Genomic DNA, 21,805 nt, shown 5'->3' with positions numbered 1-21,805 from the left:
AGGGGTGTCAGGCCGCCAAGCAGAGGGCTGGCTCGGCTGGGAGGCAACGTGGGGGACCGGGCAGTCTCCCCCAGGCTGGGGCCCACCCGGCGGGCATCCTGGCTCCCTGCTCGGGGCTGGGGGCCCGGTGTCCTCGGTCTGCATCACAGAGTCAACAGCAATCTACCCGCACCGGGCAAACCGGGCAGCGGTAAGTGGCGGAACTCCGACAATATTTAATGACTTCGGGGGGTGGGGAGGCTTTGCAGGGTGGAGGGGCAGCGAGCAAAGGAGCCAGAGAGCAAGCAGGCCACTCCAGGGGAAATTCCAGGGGGGGGAGATAAAAGGGGGCTGTAAAGCAATTTTGACAGGTTAACAGACAGGTAATATTCCAACGGTGTTTACTTAACCAGGCTAGCGCTCCATGCGGCAGCGATTAAGCCGAGGCACGGGAGCCTCAGCAACCAAGGGCTTCAGTGAAACAAAGATCTAGTCAGAGAAAACCAAATAACGGCCAGTCAGATGCTGGGCCTCCCCCCGCCCCAGCTCGGAAGCCACGGGAGATGCTTCCTGGAGATCAATCTGGAGAGATAGCATCCAGCGGGATGTGCTGCAGGGGCTGCCACCGGGGGCAGAGGGCCTGGCTTCTGACGCCTCCGTGGAAGGGCGGGGCGCAGGCGACGGGGCCCAGATGCCTGTCCTCCCTCCCACTTCAAACCAGACCAGTTCTGCAGTCTCCTGGTCCTCGAAAGACAGCTCCCTGGTCCCACCCACTGTCCCAGGGCCCCAGCCAGCACTGAAACTCAGGCCGGCTCCCAAACCCCAAATACCGCCCGCCCCCCCCCCCCAGCCTTCAAAGGCCCCTGCGCCTCCTTATCTCCTCGCTGTAATCCATGGGGTAAGTTCCCTAACCTCCCTGGGCCTCGATTTCCTCATCTGTCGAATGGGACAGTAGTTTCCCACAAAGCCATGTAACGAATGCATTACTTTATCATCAATCCTGTGTTAATGTAGTTAATGCAAATATTAGTAATGTTTAATACATCATTAAATAACTACGAGGAATCAATAAACAACACAAGGGTTACATGAAGCACACTGCCGAGATCACAGTAGGTACTTGATACATTTTTTTTTAAAGATTTTATTTATTGATTCGTGAGAGACGTAGAGAGAGAGGCAGAGACAGAGGCAGAGGGAGAAGCAGGCTCCCTGCAGGCAGCCCGACGTGGGACTCGATCCCAGGTCTCCAGGATCACGCCCTGATCCAAAGGCAGACACTCAGCCACTGAGCCACCCAGGGGCCCCTACTCCATACATTTTAGTTCCCTGTTACAACTGCCGGTACCACCCACCTGCCCAGATGCCGAATACAGTAGAATAACTAACAGGCTAAAAGGTGCTTTTTTTTTTTTTTTAAACATGTTAAGGTTGTTCTATATTCACCCCTATTCTCATAGAATGGGGAGAAAGCTCCTCATGGGCACTAGAAGAGGTGTCACCTTGGCTTAGGTACCAGAGTGAGACACCTAAGACACTCTCTGCGCTCTGAGCGCTTGGCATCCACGCCGAGCAACTTGATAGGACTCCATGTGCTCTGTTCCTGGGAGGACGTGAAAGTGTTCAAAGCCACTGAACCACCACATCATGGGTGCCAAAATTCTGACTTCATTTCCTACAGGGTTCCCTGGCCTGTGTTACAGGACACTATTTTGAGGTTGGATTATATATTTTCAGGTTATTTGGAAAATCATTGTGGCTTTAAATAATAAAATTCGGAGTGACATCTGTCAGCCCTGATTACCATGAGTCTGCTAAGCAGTGTGTTCTTTCTTTTTCATTTTTAAAAGTGCAATGAAGTAAGTGTTACCTAGAAGGGTTCGTTAGAGTCTTCAGGGTTGTGTATTCAACACTCTCTTTCAAACAGGTCCCAAAGGCGTGTACCAGAGACCGTGCTACAGGCCGGAGGTGGTATGGCCAAGAGTTGAGCTGGAAAACACTGCCAGAACCATGGTGCGGGGATCAGACACCAAAGAACCATAGGGGCATCTGGTCAACCTCTTGCATTTCATCAATGGGGAAACAGAGGCCCCAGGATGGAGAGGCAGGTCTCCCCAAGGTGCATCCAGCACTTTCCAGGTTACCCGTCACTCATTTTGCCTTCTTGCATGACTTTGAGCAGCACCTCAATGAGGTTTGTCTCTTATGGGCCAAGAAATCATCCCACAAAAGGGTTCCTTCACATGAATCTCTGCCCCAACTCTTATTTTCAGGGTGCAATCAGTATCCCTATTCAGAAAAGTGCACCTTTAAGACTCCCTCTACCTATTGATCATGTGAGCTTTACCTAGTCTGGGACGGGTGGTCTGGGAACTAGCTGTGGCTGTCACCGCTTTAGTCCCAAGGGGAAGGTGCCATTTGCCAAAAGAACTTGGAATGTCTGGGTTCAGATAGTCTCTTTTTGTCAGAGAGCAGGGACCCCTGCACCAAAGATCTACCAAAAGCCATCTGCCCCATGTCACCGGTGTCCCCCCTGCCCCCACCCAAGTATCTATAACCTGTTGATCAACCACCAAGCCCTGAGTATCTATAACCTGTTGATATTCTCCTTTGATAGAGAAAACTACAGAAGCACAGAAAGATTGTTTACATCCAGGTCTTGAAGTGATAATATCTGTGAGCATCAAGATTGCACTGGACACTCATCCAAAAGAGACAAAGAGGGACACCTGGTGGCTCAGTGGTTGAGTGTCTGCTTTCAGCTCAGGTCATGATGCCGAGGTCCTGGGATCGAATCCCACATCAGGGTCCCCACGGGGACCCTGCTTCTCCCTCTGCCTATGTCTCCACCTCTCTCTCTCTCTCTCTGTGTCTCTCACGAATCAATCAATAATTTTTTTTTTTTAGGGATCCCCGGGGGGCTCAGCAGTTTGGAGCCTGCCTTCAGCCCAGGGTGTGATCCTGAAGTCCCAGGATCAAATCCCACATCAGGCTCCCTGCAGGGAGCCTGCTTCTCCCTCTGCCTGTGTCTCTCATGAATAAATAAACAAAATCTTTAAAATATATTTTTTCTCAAAAAGGGAGAGGACAAAGAGGTGCTAAGAGTCAAAACGGCTTCTTTCTTTCTTGCTTTTTGGTGGAGGGAAAGGGAAAGAAGGGGAGGCTGCATAGTGCAAATTGGCCTCTGAGCATGAAAATAATCTGGAGGTATGATTTCACAGAATCCTCCTTTTTTCCTCAGCAAAGTTTGATCAACATACACTTAATCTGAAATTTTGTTCACCTCTCTCTCACTGGGATGCTAATGCATTGCCTAGAAAAAGGAACCCATTGATGATTATTTGATGAAGAGAGGAATGGATTTGGAAGGTAAGCCTTTCAGGGAAGACCAGGAGGTGGATTAGTGCACGTGACCCGAGCACGCATTTCCTTGTACAGATCAAGGGGCTGAAGATGGGCTGGGAGTTCCATTTGAACTGACAGGAAATCCTGTTTAAAAGGTTTCTGGGCTCAGGGACAACTGGGTGGCTCAGTCCGTTAAGCATCTGCCCTGGGCTCAAGTCATGATCTCAGGGTCCTGGGATCAAGCCACATGTCGGGCTCCCTGCTTGCTCTCTCACTGTCTCTCAAGTAAGTAAATAAAATCTCTGGGGGAAAAAAAGGGTTTACGGGCTTTGAACCATCCTTCCCTATGAAGACCTCTATGACATGGGAGGAGGGTAGGAATATTCTTCCCATGTGACCAAGGAGAAAACTAGGGAATACAATGAAGAGCCTCTCTAGAGTCTTAAAATGAATTAACAGAAGAACTGGGCCTGGCTTTTGGCTTGTTCAATTTCTTTCTTTTGTATTTTCAATTCCCTTAAAATAGTGCTTTAGTCTCTCTCTAAAAAAAAAAAATCTATCTATATCTATATATGGATATATATCTTAAACATCACATTAAAAGTTTCCAGACAATATTTATTTAGGGGACAATGACCCCACATGCCACCAGCCTTGCCAATAGCCTACACCTAAGACACATCATTGTTTGTGCTTTGAAGCCCACGAAAACAATCCTAGTCATATTTCTATAAATCTAGGAAAGGTGGCTTGCCAAAAGAAGAGAAGTATTAGACCATACCTCAAAGCATTCTGTGCAAACAAACGTGGGAAATGAGGAGTTTGAGGGGTTGTTTCCCCCCAAAGAGCTCAGCTTCACCCATACATGCTTCTGCTTCTCCATCTGAAACACAGAAGCCACACCTGGAAGCCCCCCAACAAGGTAACAGGCGTGTAGTCAAGAATGCAGTAGGTGCTCCAGACATGTGAGAATAAGAAGATTGGGTCTGTGATGTCCTTGCATTAAAAACTAGGTTCTAAATATGGTCTGTCGCGGGCAGCCTGGGTGGCTCAGCAGTTTAGCGCCGCCTTCGGCCCAGGACGTGATCCTGGAGACCCGGGGTCGAGTCCCAGGTCGGGCTCCCTGCATGAAGCCTGCTTCTCCCTCTGCCTGTGTCTCTGCCTCTCTCTCCTCTCTGTGTTTCTCATAAATAAATAAATAAATCTTAAATAAATAAATACAAAAATGTCCATAAGGGAACATTATTCAGCCCTGAAAAGGAAGGGAATTCTAACACATGCTGCAATGTGGGTAAACCCTGAGGACGTTACGCTTGGGGAAATAAGTTAGTCACAAAAGGGCAAATATTGTCTGATTCCATTTAAATGAGGCACTTAGAATAGTCAAATCATAGAGAAACACAGTGGAATGGTGGTTGACGGGGCACTGGGAATGGAGAGCTACTCTTTAACAGGGACAGAGTTTCAGTTTTGCAAGATGGTAAAAGTTTTGTGGGGGGATGGTGGTAATGTTTGCACAACAACGTGAACGTCCTTAATGACACCAAATGGTACACATAAAAAGGGTTAAAATGGTTCATTTTATATTAAGTATGTTACCACAACTCTAGGTAAATAAATAGTGAAAGAAAGAATCCTCTAAGCTCAAAGAGAAAGCTACATTTTTCAACCACCTTATTCCCGATAGGGCAAGAAGCAGGAAAGTCCTTCAAAAGACGCCAATTCCAAGTCTTGGTGCTTATACCCCCCGCGTCTCTAACATCACAAACACGAGACAAGGAGATAACACGCGGGGCACTAACCCCCTCCCGGCATCCTGACACTTCTCTCATTTCGTCAACTGATCACCTGCAGCTCACCAGAAAGCAGGCTGCAGAGCTGGACACAAACGGACCCATGAAGCTCAACAGCGATGGTGGCACATGAATGGTCCCAAGTCCAACTACCTGCCGCTCTTTAAAGGAGCCAGAGGAAAATCAATTAAAAACCAAGAAAGGAGAACAAAACAAGCGAGGACAAGCGACAGAGGTCAGGTAAAGCACTCCGGTGTCCAGGAGGAAGGCTTCCAGCCGGAGAGACGTGGCAACCAGAGTGGAATGAGCTGGAATGGGGCTTCCTCTTGTCCCACAGGGTGGGCAGGAGTTCTCCGCAGAGGACTACAGATCGTCGGCCCCCATGGTCTGCCAAGTGGATCCAAGCAAAAGAAAAATGTGTTTAACCAGAGATACAGGATCGGAAGGGCGGCCGGCTCTTAAAACCTGGGCCATGAACGCACGCAAGGGTTGGTTTTGCCCTTAAAGGAAATAAAATTTATGGTTTGTCAGATAAGTAGAAAGGAAAACCATCCGGATAGAAACCCAGCCAGATAAAAGTCTACACACGAGCAAAACAGTTTTCTTAAAACAGTGTCTAAATATCTCAGCCAAAGAAAGGTCCTGGGATCCACCAAGATTCATGCGACCTCAAAATGTAGCTCCATTTTAATTTCCTTTTAGACACATCTCCACAAGAAGCCAATGCTTCTCTCTTTGTTGGCCGGGCTCATCTGCTGACCATCTAGCTGTGAGCGTGAGAGCCTTCCTTTCCACAACAGAACACTACAATTAACCACGAAATGTTTATCTGTGGGAAGTGGGGAGGGATTGGCAAGACAGCACCTTCCAGATTGCTGGAAATAGTCTGTATCTTGATTTGGATGGTCGTTACGTGGAGGCATGCGTATGTAAAAACTCATTAAGCTCTACATTTCATATTTGTTTATTTTATATGCGGTATTCTTTAATAAGAGGTCTACGCACAGAGATTTTTATTTCTTTTTTTTTTCCACACACACAGATTTTTTTTTTTAAGCCCCACAGGTTTATTTCACACCCAACGAGAGCCAAGCCGTTTGTTAGAAAAGGTTCCAATCAACAGTTAATGCATTCTCCCAAGCTCCTACCTCCCCTCCCCTGAGCCCCACACTCCTGTTATCCAAGCTGGCTCTACCAACAGGTCACCTGGACGAAGGAAAGTTAATCGAGACCGTAGTCAAGCAGCTTATTTCCTGTTTGGATGGGTTTTGCAAGGCAGTAGATGGAAGCACATGACAAAAGGAACTAGAGATTCTCACCAAACTCTCCCCTAATTCGTGCTGAAATCTGTCACTCAAGAACTGTAACAAAGGTGGTTCTCTTCTTGCGTCATAGGAGGACGTGGCATACACATTCTCTTCCCAACATGGCAACCTTTCAGGTAACAAAATCCATACGTATTGTCTCATTTAGATGATTCACTCATTCAACACATAAGATATATCAGATGACCGCGATATGACAACTCTTTCTTTCGCAGTATGATTTATCACGCCCCCCCTCCCTGAGCTGGCCACCCTCCTCCTAATACACACTTCAATTTATAGGACCCTGAAATAACCAACTACCCTTAGAGCTCTGTGTGGCCCAGAATTGTTTGACTACACTTTTCATTATCTGGACACTGTTGACTCTCTTGATGCTTGATAAAAATATCAGCTTGATATATTAATCATATGACTGACTTCCAAAGAATCACTCCTTCTCCCTTATACAATTGTGTAGGACCTAACATTGCGGAGTTGCGTCTTTGCTGGTTTCAGCCCATGGTTTCTACCCTTTGTGGGCCATTTTTGAACCCAAACTCTGGTGTGACAGCTGTACTCTTAGCCTGGGGCCATCTTTGTCTATGAAAGCTCCAGCCTTACCAACCCCCACCCCCAAAAAAAAAGGAAAGCTCCAGCCTTCACCCAAGCAACACGCCAGCAGCTACTGCAGATGCCCACATGGTGGAAAACTAGTTCACCCATCTGCACAACTGGGGATGCAAATGCACCTGAGGCTTCTTACCATCCAGAAGCACACCAAAAAGAACCATCGTATTTCCTGAAATCAGGACACTTGGCTGCCTGCCGCATTTCTCAGCCCCGTACAACCGTCGGAAGTGTGAGCAAGGTTCCAGACTCCCTTTCTCCACCTCCATCACCACCACTCATCCCCCCGCCACACAACCAGGAAACTGTTGTCTTGGTCTCATGTACGTTCCTCTTCTGTGTGCCCGGTGGTCTTGCTAACGTTCCTTCCGGGAAATGGAATGCTTTCATTTTATGTAGTGACCATCCTGGTGTGGGTCACGCTCAGCGCTTGGCTCAGTACAAGCACGTGTCTGATTCAGACCCAGAGTCCGGCTCCAGGGACTGGGGTTCAGAGTTGGCTCCATAAGCATCTCCGCAGAAAGGGATGGGCCCTGGGAAGATGGGGAGCCCGATGCGGGACTCGATCCCAGGACCCCAGGACCACGACTTGAGTCAAAGGAAGCCAGAAGGCTGGCTCTGGGGTGTAGACACAGAGGTCTCCCTGAGACGGATCCAGCTCCCTCTGTGATCACCTTTCATCTTGCCTGAACTCACAGGCCCCCCTCTCACGCCCGGCACTCCACCAACTACCTTTGCCCACTTTCCCGATGTCATCTTGCTTCTAAGTAGCCCTTGCAGTCCATCTACCTAACCTGGGAGGTGTCCCCCACTCCTTGTCCCCCTCAACTCCATACCCACCTATAGAACACACCTGCACCCACAGAAAGGAAACACAGTACTGCGCTGCCCAGGGGTCCTGGATCTGAGATCCTGCAGAGCTCGCCTCACCTTTCCCTCCGCGGTCTCAACTCCCAGGCCGCTCCCTCACAAACCCAATAGCTTCCATTTATTTGATGTGTCTTCAGCTCAGAGCCACTGATCTGGAGCCTCTTCCCCCTCCCACCCCACCCCTGCCTCCCCACCCCCACCCCACAGCCCTCCCGCCCCAGCAAAGTGTCATGCACTCTCTTTGCCTGGCATTCTCCCAGACAGCTAGGGAAGCAGCGTCCCTCTTGGGTTCATCCCATCTCTGGTGTAACAACTCTCTTAGAGGTCGTGCGCGGCCTGGATCTCTCTGGCAGGGCCCATCTCCCTCCTGTCACCCCCCACGTGTTGTCCCTGCCCCTGTGGCTCACCTGTGTCATCCTCCCTTCTTGGAAGCCCGACCTGGTGCACACCAGCCACCCATCAGCTGGTGCTCCTGTCTGCTCTCACCTCCCGCATGCCATCCTCAGCTCATCACCCACCGCACCTCCTGGTAACCGTGGCCATCATCCCCCTAACAGCACCCCACCCAGCACCCCTGTCCCGAGTGCTTCGTGATCATTACCCCATTAATCCTCATAAGTGTGTGTGCTAACTATAATCTGCCCATCGTACAAGTGAAGAGACAGAGACAGAGAAGCTAAATACCTTGCCTAAAGGTGCACAGCTAATGTCTAGATTGTACACTTGGAGAGAGTGTTTCGACTTCTCTGACTTACGTAATATTTCATTCATTCAATGGGCATTGACGTTTCTGAAGGAAGGGAAAAGACTCCAGATGCATGCAGGCTTTGCACTGTGCCACCCCGGACTATTATCCCGGCCTTGCTTCCATCTGGGGGATGCTGCTTCCACGTGGTGGCCCTCCTGGAGGGCCTGTCTCTGCTTGTAAACTGGGGACAATCTGACCTACCTCCCAGGGTCCTCTGGGTGCTCAGTGAGATAACGCTTCTGAGCCCAGGGCTCAGTACACCACAGGTGCTCAAACAATGCTCACTCTAATTACTACAGCTGCTCACAAAGGCCAGTCCCCAGCGCAGCCCCTCCAACAGCGCAGCCCCTCCAACCCTTCTGGTGGCCTCAGAAACCTACAGGTGGGGCAGTCCAGTTGGCTGAGTGGTTTAGCACCACCTTCGGCCCAGAGTCTGATCCTGAAGACCCGGGATTGAGTCCCACGTCGGGTTCCCTGCGTGGAGCCTGCTTCTCCCTCTGCCTGTGTCTCTGCCTCTCTCTCTCTCTCTTTCTCTCTCTCTCTCTCTCTCTCTCACACACACACACACACACACGAATGAATTAAAAAAAAAAAAAAGAAAGAAAGAAAGAAACCTACAGGTGTCATCCCTAGGAAGATGCATGGCAGAACGACCAGTCTGTGTTTGAGGCTCATACCCTGTTACCTTGGAGCATCAAAGGAGGAGTCATCCTTCAAGTCCATACAAGGAAAAGACACCCACAGGTAAACAGAGGCCCTGGGACCCCCCGCACCCTCTGCCAGCCCCTTCCCAGAGCTGCTGTTCCCCCCAGGCTTGGTCTCCTAAGGGGATTTGCGAGCCTCATTTACTGCATAAAATAGAAAGAGTAGCCCTCACGTTTTAGTCAAAGGCATTCATTTGGCTTTTATTTATAGTCTCGCACATGTTTGCACACAGATATGCCAGCCAGGAAGCATGGGCTCAGGTGTACACACACACACACCAGGAGCAGCAAGATTCGTGTGTAGATAGGCACCGTTAAAGATAAGTCCATTCATGGTTTCTGCAAAACAAGAAGCTATCAACCCGCGCACTTTCCATTCTAGAAACAATCTTAAAATAAATACCGAGTCAACTTCATCAACTCTCAGAGCCACCCACGGTAGTGGATGTGCACACACTCCAGCGTGCTTCCTCCTTTGCTCTTTTTTATTATTAAGATTTTATTTATTTATTCATGAGAGACACAGAGAGAGAGAGAGGCAGAGACTCGGGCAGAGGGAGACGCAGGCTCCCTGCGAGGATCCCGACGCGGGACTTGATCCCGGGACTCCGGGATCACACCCTGGGCCAAAGGCAGATGCTCAACCGCTGAGCCACCCAGGCATCTTTCGCTTTGCTCTTACTTAACCTGATAATTTGGAAAATGGAAGGACAGCGAAGAGAGTAACAGGTGGCCTCTGAAACATGCCCGAAGCTGCCCGACCCTGGCAGGACGAACCTCCCGCCCCTCGTCTCTTGTCCCTCTGCTATTTGGGAAATGCTGGGTCTGCACGGCCCACCGAGGGACCCAGTGAGACTCGGTGTTTAGATCATCTCACAGGGGGGCTGGGGGACAGAGAAAATATTCCCTAATATTTTTTTTTCTGCTGTGGACCAAGAGGCAGCAGAAGAGATACACCAAGCGGAGGGAGGACGCACATGAGGTTATTCTTTGTACTGGAAAACACGACTCCCCCATTGGCCCAAATCCTGATGCTTCAAAGTAATTCTCTGTCAATGCATTTGTTTCTTTCTTTCATTTTGATTATCTTGCAGGAGGTGGACTCCCTGGCCATCCTGTTCCTTGCATTTCCATCTCGCTCCTTTCAAGAGAAAAGGGAGGTCCTCTCCCTTCCACCCACACAGGCACTTTATGAACAAACAGACAGACAGACAGACAAAGTCTCTTTGCTGGAGCTAATCTGGAGCCCCAAGATGTTAAGAACCAAGCCTGAAACAATGTTGCCGGTTGCGGCCCATAAGTCACCCAAACGGTGGGAAGATTTTTGTTGAGTGGCAGGAGTCAGCTGAAAGAAAAGGAGAATGTTCTCTGGCTACGAGGGTCCCTGCCTTTTAATTAATTAATTTAATAGAGAGGGGAGGTCAGGAAGGAAGCGCCCTTTGCAACTTCTCAGGCGGGGCTGGGGTTTGGGACAAGAGGGCACTGGAAACACACAATGGGTATACTGTGAAATGTGACATTTCACGGGGGAATAGGTTGCAGAATTCCCAGGAATTCTGAGAATCAATAAAGGTGACTTCCAAGAAATAGCCAAGGCTGCAAAGAAACAGCCAAGGCTGCAAAGAAATGTCCGGGCCAAGTCGCTAGACATCCTGAGACGATCCCTGCCTGTCCGTGTCTAAAAATCTCCCAGGAGGCTTTCGATGTTAAAATTTGAAAATCAAAAAAAAAAAAAAAATTGAAAATCATTTAAAGGAAGAGATGGTCTTCTGTACCTTGGCTGTGTGTCTCAATTTCAAGCTCCCGTCGGATCCACCCACTCTGGCCTGTCCCTCGACCTCAGCACCCCCCAGATAAAGCCCCCCCCACCGCCCTCCCAACCCTGAGATACGTAGGAACGCTTTCTGAGAGGTTATTAGCCTAACTCAGTGTGCGTGAGAGCACAGAAGGCGTGAGAAGCAATTTAAAAACACATTTCTTTCTTGCGTCCAAGCCCGCCGGTCATCCGTAATAATGCCACGTCTCCAAAACTCGGATCCCAGCCACACTTTATCACCATCGCTCTCGAAAGGGGACCTGTCACGTCCGTCCAAAACAACACACTCCGTGAACATGTTCAAAATACATCCGAAGTGTCACGAAAACAGTACTGATGTCAGGTTCTCCTTTGACAACGGTCATCATAACGTTTCTCGTGTTATCACAAAAAAGTACGTTAGGGGTCCAAAACGAAGGAAGAAAAACTCTGACGGGATGGCTCAGTGGCTGAGCGTCTGCCTTTGGCTCAGGTCATGATCCCAGGGTCCTGGGATCGAGTCCCGCGTTGGGTTCCCTTCGAGGAGCCTGCTTCTCCCTCTGCCTATGTCTCTGCCTCTCTCTGTGTGCCTCTCATGAATAAATAAATTAAAAATCTTCAAAAAAAAAAAAAAAAAACCTCAGACAAGTGGTGAAGAGGGAAGGGATGATGTTATTTTAATAGCAGAAAGATGGTAAAAGCAGACCTTTCTTTAGAGCATTACTTCCTAGGACTGCGCTCTGCACTTTACCTGCACTATTGCGTGTTCTCGTCCCCAAAGCTGAAGCTCGGGCGTTCCTATTATTCCACTCACTATCCCTTAACCTCTCTTCTAAGCCCCGGGGCCTCTGCACACGCTGTTCCCTCTGCCTGGAATGCCCTTCCCCTACTCAGTTCCTCCATCCAACACTCGTGGAACACTCTCGTCCTTTAGAGCCCATTGAACGAAACTCCCTGGCCGCGTCTTCCCGCTGACCGCGTCCCACATGGCCGGGCGGACCCCCAGGAGCCCCATACTTCCCTCCCCAGCCACTGACCACACACCACTTTCTGGCCCACAGGTCTGCCTACCGACTATCTGAGCCCTGCCCTGGAGGGCACGTATCTGCATGCATCTTTGTAGCCCGGGCACACAGCACCTGCCAGGCCGATAGTGCAGGCCCAACAAATATTTGTTGAATAAATTAACAAATGAATAAATTCCTCTCGTGGAGATCTGCGGATAAGAGGTTTTCTTTCTCAAACACAAAACAGGTATCCAAACTCATTCCAGGTGCGGATGTTTACAAGTGTCAGACCTGCACCCCCGCCCCGGGGCAGTCTGCGGGGTGGTGCTGGGCCACGAGTTGCTCAAGCAGAGGCTCCGCTGACAAGCTAGCTCGCCCCGCAAACAACTGCTCTGCCTTCCACTCGCGCTTACTTGCAGTCTGCAGAAGGTGACCTCTACTACGTGAAGGCTGAAGGAGCTCGGGGAGAGGCAGGCCGGGGTGCAGGCCCACGTGTATTCACCCGAGGCTTGAGTCCGAAGCCCAAGCAAGGTCATCTTGGCTTCTCCGTCCCTCGCTCCGAGGAGAAGAGAGGCTCCACAAGCAGGAGAACCCCGGGCAGGTGAAGTCAGCCCCCGGGACCCGAGGCAGCAGGCGGGGAGGAAGGCAGCGAACTCTTCCTGCTTGCGACATCCAGGGATGAATGGACTCAGGTATGTGCACATGGCTGTCACCACGAGGCAGGTCAGTGGGTTGTGTCTTAGACACCTTCCGGCTTGCAGATCCCATGGGGAAGCAGAAACCCCAGAGGGGTCTGACCACAGCACGTAGCTGTCCGGCTGGTTTCTGAACAACTGCCAGACAGCAAAGATCAGATCTCAGAAGACAACCACATGCTCCTCTGTCATCATTGCCCAGAGGGCTAGCTGACACTTCCCCCTACCTCAGCATCCCCGGGGAGCAGGGCAGTGGGCTGCGGTGTCAGTCCCACGGGGCATTTCTAGCTGCAGCAGGCTCTCAAGGGGGTCAAGTTGAGCATATGAGCCCTTCCGGTGGGGGGGGGGGTAGACCCCTGGCTCTGGCCCCCAGTGTCACCTGGCGCTGAGCAGGAAGGGCACTTTCTCTCTGGAGAGGCAGACAGATAGATGAGAATCAGGTTCTCAGTTCTGCCCGAAACAAGCTGTGTGACCTCAGGCCAGTTGCTTAACTTCTCTGAATATGCTTCTGCATTCCCACCATGTCAATGATACCTAGCCATCCGCCCGGAATTGTGAAAGGTCTCAGGAGAACCCATGCAAAACACCATCTGGGCACAGCACACGGGCAATAAACACAAGCTATTGCTTATGGGATTTACATGAGTGTTTGACTCTAAGCCCCAGGAGGGCAGCCTCTCACTGTTTCTATGAAGTACCGTTCTGGGCATCACACGCAGCATTACTGGAATACCCTGCATCACTGACACACACCTGCTGATGTGTGTGTCAGGGGTGCCCAGGGGTCTCCGGGAAAGGCCCGCGAGAGGCTCCTGCTGACACAACAGCAGCCTCAGCCTCACCACCCAAGAGCGATAGGAAATGCCAACATCCCCCCAGGACCACTTCCCTCATGCCTCCCCAAATTAGCACCGGTGGGGGGGTCATTTTTAGAGCTAAAAGAAAGGCCAGGAACTCCAACCTGGCGGTAAGTCCTCAGGCCAGCCACCAGCATCGTAAGGATGAAAGAGGTGATGGTCCCCACTGAGCAGAGTCACCTGTGGGAACATCAGGGGAATGTGGGGACCCCCTCCAACCCCGACGTGGGTTTTCAGGGTGGGACCTGGGGGTATGCAAGGGGCCATCTCCATCTGCCACCTGTGGCTCTCACAGGCTGTGGCCGCCTCCCATCTCAACTGGAGATGAATTGTGTTAACAACCCGTGTGGGTGTGTGTGTGCACACGTGCGTGTGCCCTAAAACTGAGCTCTCTCCCACGCTTTGTCACACAGGATGGAGAGACCCCTCAGACAGCAAGTCCTAGGGAGAAAAGCACAGTCCGGTGGCCAGCTCTAGAAAGGAAACAGCTCTCTCACCGGGTCTATCAGAAAGTCCCTCCCCAAAGACACCTGGCCCAGCAGAAAGTAAATAACGTCACCCTGGCCGAGTCGGGTCCCCACGTTTGCCATGTGCCTGCCTTCTCTCTTGCCTTCCAGCGGGCAGCAGCCCTTCATCGCCACCGTCATCCTTGCCACGGCTGGGCCTGAAGGCACGCATGCTCCCTCCACCAGAGACACTGCTTCAAGTGATACCCACTGGCACTCAGGTGTCACCGCAGGCACTGCCCTGGGGGGCCAGCCCCTGAGAGTCAAATGAAAGGACCTTTTCTTCTTTGAAGGGTCTGAAGGGTCGATGTTTCTGGACTTACTGGATAAGAAAACCACAGCAGCAAGGACACAAGAGGCACGTAGGCAGGGGAGCCCCAGAAGGCACCCCAGGCCTTTCATCCTGCCCTGGAAGGCTTGCTCTGCCGCCCTGCTTCTCCCCACCTGCCCCCTGCGCTCCCCCACCCCACCCCTGCCTGCCTTCTGGAGTGATGCTCCGTCTCCCAGCATCGCCCCTACCTGATGCCTTGGGTCACACCATCTGGCTCCGGTGCTCTTTCCACCTGCAGGGCTGAGGATTCCCCACCTACTCAAGTGCATGTTCACACACACACACACACACACACACACACGCATCCTCAAAGGTTTGCTCTTCCTTAGTGGAAACGAGATACGGCGGAGACGTTTTTCATGTCTTATGACCACAAACGTGCATATCCACTACCGAATACGCTGCTCCTTTCTTTATTCAAAGCTCCAGGGTGGTTTCTTGTGGAGTTTCAGAAACAGGAAGTGGATCCCATGACTTCTGGAGGAAGAAACCCGCAAAGCTCCAAACCCGAGGTCCTTGGCAAGGGGTGGGATGAGCCGCCATCTGACTGGCTGCCTGCCACGCCGGAGCACACGGGGAAGGGGCATTAGAGGAGAGTGGTGTTGGGGAGGCGGCAGGAGGGGGGGCACAGCCACCAGGCAAAAGGTGTCAGGGTCGAGCTCGGAGGCTCCAGGGCCTGGCATCTGGGGGACTGTGGGCACAGCGACAATGGCCTGTCTGGGTGTCAGGTCCCCACCACAGGGACCATGATAACATGTACGTTGTTGGGGTCTTGTGAGGATTAACATAGCATGTGGCTCATGGGAAGCATCTGGTAACTACCAGCTTTTTTTTTTTTTTTTTTTTTTTAACTACCAGCTTTTAAGAAGGGATTCTCCAGGGGCGCCCAGGTGGCTCAGTGGTTGAGCGTCTGCCTTCAGCTCAGGATATGATCCCAGGGTCCTGGGATCGAGTCCTGCATCGGGCTCCCTGCATGGAGCCTGCATCTCCCTCTGCCTGTGTCTCTGCCTCTCTCTCTGGGTCTCTCATGCATAAATAAATAAAATCTTTGAAAAAAAAAAAAAGAAAGCGCTCTCCATTACTTCAGCTGTCCTCACATCAAACCTATGGATTGGTCGATGTTTCTGGACTTTCTAGATAAGAAAACCAAAGCCAAGAGGGTTGTGGGATTTCTCCCTGCCCCCGGAACACAAAGCTAGAGATGGGCCAAGCTGGGGTGTGAGTTCTGGTCAGTGTGGCTACGGGATGCTGTGCCCCCACCACCCCCATCACCCTGTCCTGCTCCAGGGCCACTGCAGGCACAGAGGACCTCAGTGTCATCCGGGCTATCACAGCTCTGATGACCACAGTGCTCTGTTTCCTCTATCCCTGTCCCCTGCGGTTTCTTCCCTGCGTCCTGAGAAACCACAGGACCCATCGTGCCTCCAGGGGCAGCCAGGCAGGGTGGCATAGAGGAGTAGGAGCAGGGGGAAAACAAAAAGAAAGAAAGAAAAAGAAAAGAGAGAGAGAGAAGACAAAATGAAATTTCACTTCTCCTGGAGCTAAGTGCCCCGCTGCCCTCAAAGCAGGGAACCAAGGGGTGCCAGCTCCAGCCTTTTCCTGCCCCTGCGCTTTGCTGCTGCTCTAGGTGGGGCACACAGGCCGGTCAGCTCGGGCAGCCTTGCTGCTGCCCCCGCCTGGGAGAGGAAGCCCGACCTGGGACAAGCAGCCCGACACCCCCTGCGACACACACACACACACACACACACACGCACGCATGCATGCACAGGCACGCACACATGGGCCTCCTGCCTCTGCCCAGGATCTTCCAAAGGGACAAGGGCCTGAATCCGTGACCCCTGAGCCCCGCCCCTCAGTCCCCAGACCCGGGCAGCCTGGAGAAGCTGTGGCTACACACCAGACCCCGGAGGTTCTGCGAGGCAAGCTCAAAGCCCGGAGGCCTGGTCACCCCGCTCCGGGGGCTCTAAGAGCTGCTGAGTTAAGTGGGGGCAGCTCGCTTTGCAAGTCGAAACGGGGCAAGTCGGGCCTTCACCACGTGCCACATCTCCCCAGCTCTGCCCCCCGGAAGCCACACTTCCATCACCCTCTTCCAACCGTCTGAATCACGGCTTCAGGGAGATCTTCTCGCACAGACACCTAGCTGAGAGCCGTCTGCACAGAAAAGCTTCAAAAGTCGACCTGCTTGAGTTCAGCTTTCAAAAAAAGCCAGCTTGCCAAGGGGGGAAATAAAAAAAAATAATTAAAAAAAATTAAAAAATGTACTTGATGTATTACATTAAAAAGCAGACAACCAAACCCGGGAATCAATGGATCCAATTTGGGGGATTAGGGAAGGCAGATCCGTGCGATTGACAATATAGCTGAGAATAAGATACTGAAATAGAAGTCCGTTCGGGGTGAAAAATCATGAAAGCTTTCTATTTCTTCCTCCGTGTTTTTCACGATTTTATAAAAGCGCCACTGCAGCATGTTTGGAGTCAGATAAAAAGTCCTCTTTTAAAAAGCTTCCTTTCTTCTTAATTTTTTCGCTTTGCATTCCACGCTAGACAGCTCGCTTGAACTTTATATTCAAACACCTTTCTCTCCCAAGCACCAGCCCTAAGAAGGACTTTTTTTTTTTTTTTTTCTCCTTCCTTGGAGCAAAATCAGAGCCACAGAAAAGCTTGAAAAGAGGAAATAGGCCAGCCCGGCCATTTCTTCCTTCCATTCCTCCACCCCAAATCAGAGCAGAGATTAAATGAAATTATAGTTCTTGAGCAGGCCCCGGGGCTTGGGGCAAGGGACCCGGTGAAGAGCTATTAGTGAGACCGCAGAAACGTGGTGCAAGGAGGCAGGTAAACAAAACAAGAAAAAAAATGAAACATGGTTTAAGGAGAATAAAAAGTCCGGGGTGAGCTGGATCGTCTCTGCCAGGCCGGGGCCTGGGCCAGGGCACCGAGGCCGGGGCTTCTTGCCTCGCGGGGCGGGAGCGGGTGGTGCTGGGCCAGGCCCGGGTCCACGCCGGGAGCCCGCAGAGCCACCGGCCCCGCCGCCCGCCGCCCGGTGGAGCCACAGCTCCATCAAGCGGCCTCCCGGGGAATGGCCACACGGGGGCCCGGAAAGAGGTCCCCGACGGGCCCTGGGGGAGGGTCTGGAGCGCGGTGGCCCGGGCCTGCCAAGCTGTCACTCCAGGCCCCGCAGGCAGGAGCCCGCAGACGGACACCAGCTGTCGGGGTGCGCTCCACACCCGGGGCCGGCCAGGAACCGGCTGCCCTGAGGATGCTCGGGGGCTGCGTCTGCAATCGCAGACCTACCCTCTCCTCCAGAAACTGGCTCCAAGTGACAAAGGATTGTTTCCCCCAGAGCGGCGGGGCCAGAGGAAAGGGGGAGATCTGATGGGCAGCAGGGCTGCCGGTCACACCCCTGGGGGTGGCGCAGAGGCACACAACCGCAGTGAGGAGGGACGTGGCCTCGGGCCTGTGCGACGGGCCACTTGGTACATGTGATCCCAGAAGTGGGCTTGGGTGGTCGCCCACCACCCTGCAAGGGCCACATGTCTCCTGCGAAACAGTGTGTGCCTCCCAGGACAGGATCTGACGCTCCCAAACAAATCATGGGGGAACACAAGAGGCCCTCCATCCACGGACCACAGCAGGACCCCAACACAGGAAAATTACAAATCCTGAGAACACCAACCAGGGAAACACATTTTTTTTTTAAAAAAAAAGATTGATTGATTGATTGATGAGAGAGAGAGAGAGAGAGAAAGAGGCAGAGACACAGGCGGAGGGAGAAGTAAGCTGTATGCTGGGAGCCCGACTCAGGACTCGATCCCGGGACTCCAGGATCACACCCTGGGCCAAAGGCAGTCGCTAAACCGCTGAGCCACCCAGGGATCCCCCAGGAAATACATTTTAACAAGAATATTCTATAACAGGAAATCAGAGCAAAGGCACGGAGTGTTTGCTATGTGCGAATGATGGCGCTAATTCCGTTATACACATTATCTTATTAAACCTTGCAAACCACCCGAGGGGATGAGCACGTTCGTGATTTTTGTTTTACAGAAAAGGAAGCACGCAGAGGTTCAATGACTTGCCCAAGGTCTGCGGCGGGTGAGTGGCAAAGCCTCGCTCGCCTGGATCTCAAAGGCCGGAGCCCCCCACTCCCTTGCTTATTGCCTCCTGAACCCCCTCTTTCCACCCAGCCCCCGTCTCCCAGGGGTGGATTCAGGTTTTGTGGGACCTGAAGCTTGTACCGTGTTCTGGAGGGCGGGGCAGTGCCTTTAAGAGAAATAATGAGGTTTAAAATACACATGAGACGAGAGACACATAGTTCGGTGCAGGGCGTAGAGGGCCCAAGCAGGTGAGGGGCTGCTGCTTCACCACCTCCAGGGTAGGTCCCCCTCTGCTCCCCCCACCTCCCCTGCAACTCTGCATCCCCGCCTCCCGGCCACTGCTCTGGCTTCTGCGATCCACCGCCACGCCCCACCTGTCCCTCAAAGCACTTTGACTGGAGGTGGCCAATGACACCCCAACTGCCAAGTCGAGGAGTGCTCTGCCGCCCCTCCCCCTGGAAGAACTGTACCCCTGGCCTTTCCCCTCCTACACACCCCCTTCTCCTCCAGCATCCTGGACACTACATTCTGGTTTCCCTCTCAACGTCGCCCACTGTTTCTCTACGTTCCTCCCTGGTGGAGCTCCTGTCACCTGCTCCTTCCACACCAGGTGAGCCTGACAGAGGAAAGAGCACAAGCTCTGAGAGAGCCAGACCCAGGAGGCTTTGACCCCCTCGTCCCCACGTAGGAGCTGTGTGGCCATCAGCAAGTCGGTCACCCTCTCTGAGCCCATTTTCTGTTCTGTATAATTGGGATGAAACACCGTAAGTTATTTAAAAGATCAGATGACATCATATATGCAGAGTGCTTAGTAGGATGGCCGGGCTCCATGGTCACTGAGAGCCAGTGTCACCCCGAGGGCCAGTCCCTCTCTCTGTCCAAGGAGCTAGATGACCAGTTCCAGGGCCTGCAGAGTCGCCTCGTCCATGCTCCCCCTGAGCACCTCGTCTTGCTGCGAGTGCTCGCGCCACCGCCCTCAAGCCTGTGGCCTCCCCCTGCAGATTTCTGAATGGCACAGGTGTCACTGCGTGGAGACAAGAAGTCCAGGCTCCATCCTGGACCCACCTTCCACTGCACCCACAATGTCCCTGGCATTCACCAACCGTCCGAAGATGTCCCCCATCAGTCGCGCCCTCCTCTCTGGTGGGTGCCCAGGTCCTCCTGGTCTTGCCCAGACCTCTGCACAGCCTCCTACGTGATCCGCATTCCCGCGGCACCCCCCTCTGCGCCGCCCCCAACCCACCTGCCTCCCCAGGAGGGCGAGCTTCCTCAAACACATTTCAGATCATGCTGTTTCTCTACTTGAGTGAGATGCACTGTCTTCCCTCCTCCACCAGGGTAAGGGCCAACCCAGCCACAAAGCCCAGGATTATCGGACTCCTGTCGTCCCTGTGCCTGCCTCATTGCCCCCCAAGGCCCCCTGCACGGCGACGATTCCCTCAGACATCCCAAACTGTCTGCATTTCCCAAACATGGCACCATGTGCCTCTCCGCTCTGTGCCTGTGCACACTCGATTCCACCGCCTGGAAGGCTCACCCCTTTTCTCTGCCAACTACCGTCGGAGCCCGGTGCAAATGTCACTGCCTCCTGGAAGCCCTCCAGGATGCCTCCTCAAAAAACTAGACCAACTCCCTCTGTATCCTGCGCATGCCCCAATCACAGCACTATTCGAAACCTACAACATTAGTATTTATTTCCTGCTTCCCGGGCTACACGGTGAGCTTTCTGAGAGCAGTGAGATCTTGAAAGGCAAGAGAATGCAGTGGTCAGAAGGGTGAGTTCTGGAACCAGACACCCTGGGGACAAATTACAGCACCTCTCAGTGCCTCCGCTCTGTCATCTGTATCATGGGATAAGGGTGGGTCCCCCTCAGAGTAGGGGTGGGGGATAAACTGGCGTAGGAAGACCTCACATAGGCCAGCAGTGAACAGAAACAGCAGACCATGAGCCCCACACGTCATTTAAAATGTTCTAGCAGCCACTTTAAAGGGCTCAAAAGAGGGACGGCCTGGGTGGCTCAGTCAGTTGAGTGTCTGCCTTTGGCTCAGGTCATGACCACGTCCTGGGATGGACCTGGTGTAGGGCTCCCTGCTCGGCGGGGAGCCTGCTTCTCCATCTCTCTCTGCTCCTTTCCCCCCAATTCGTGCTCGCTCACTCTCTCTCGCCCACTCCCTCTCTCTCAAATAAATAAATAAAGCCTCAAAATAAAAAAGAAAAAGCTCAAAAGCAGCAGCCAAGGTTAATTTTAATAATGTTCATTTAACCCAGATATAATGGTATCTCACATCTTATCACCTCAATATGAAATCAGTATTTTAAAAAATATTCATGGGCTACGATGCTCTTTTTTTCATGTGACTCTGAAATCCAGCGTGCATTTTTGCACTGAGACCACCTCTCGATTTGCATGTGCAGCTCCTGCCTGCTGCCCTGGGCTGCGTGCTCCGGGTGGCTACCCTGGGAAAGGATGCTGGTAGCCTGTGCCTGGTCTCCCCCAGACTGCACACACACCCGTTTCCCTTGGCTGGTTTTGCTTTTTCTCCTTTCACTGAAATCATGCGTAGCTGTGAGTGCAGCTCTATGGTGAGTCCTGCGAGTTCCAGTGAACCACTGGGAAGGGGGTGAGGGGTGCCCGGGTGGCTCAGTCGGTTAAGCGGCTGCCTGCAGCTCAGGGCATGATCCCAGGGTCCTGGAATCGAGCCCTGCATTGGGCTTCCTGCTCAGTGGGGAGCCTGCTTCTCCCTCTCCCTCAACTCATGTTCCTGCTTGCTCTGTCTCTGTCTCTCAAATAAAATCTTAAAAAAAAAAAGAAGGAAGGAAGGAAGGAAGGAAGGAAGGAAGGAAGGAAGGAAGGAAGGAAGAAAGAAAGAAAGAAAGAAAGAAAGAAAGAAAGAAAGAAGAAAGAAAGAAAGAAAGAAAGAAAGAAAGACAGACAAGGGAAAGGGAAGGGAAAGGGAGAGGGAGAGGGAGAGGGAGAGGGAGAGGGAGAGGGAGAGGGAGAGGGAAGGGAAGGGAAGGGAGAAGGGAAGGGAGAAGGGAAGGGAAGGGGGAAAGGAAGGGAAGGGGGAAGGGAAGAGGGAAGGGAAGGGAGAAGGGAAGGGAAGGGAGAAGGGAAGGGAGAAGGGAAGGGGAAGGGAAGGGAGA

General features: G+C 52.2%; 1 protein-coding gene and 2 long non-coding RNA genes across 3 annotated transcripts in view; 2 read left to right on the top strand and 1 right to left on the bottom strand.

The window, feature by feature from the left end:
• The window catches only part of LOC112672734 (translation initiation factor IF-2-like), a 176,358-nt gene that overhangs the window by 117,622 nt on the left and 36,931 nt on the right, over positions 1 to 21,805 (bottom strand). The gene's annotated exons all lie outside the window — the stretch shown is intronic.
• LOC125755713 (uncharacterized) lies at positions 309 to 6,125 on the top strand. Its single transcript, XR_007412826.1, has 2 exons — positions 309 to 4,246; positions 5,012 to 6,125. It is a non-coding gene; the product is annotated as an uncharacterized LOC125755713 (long non-coding RNA).
• On the top strand, positions 10,150 to 15,626 carry LOC125755712 (uncharacterized). Its single transcript, XR_007412822.1, has 2 exons — positions 10,150 to 12,867; positions 14,141 to 15,626. It is a non-coding gene; the product is annotated as an uncharacterized LOC125755712 (long non-coding RNA).

The sequence above is a fragment of the Canis lupus genome, chromosome 9 (assembly GCF_003254725.2).
Source record: "Canis lupus dingo isolate Sandy chromosome 9, ASM325472v2, whole genome shotgun sequence".
NCBI classification, from domain to species: Eukaryota; Metazoa; Chordata; class Mammalia; order Carnivora; family Canidae; genus Canis; species Canis lupus.
Note: the sequence above shows the minus strand (reverse complement) of the source record. Positions and strands in the feature narration are given on the sequence as shown.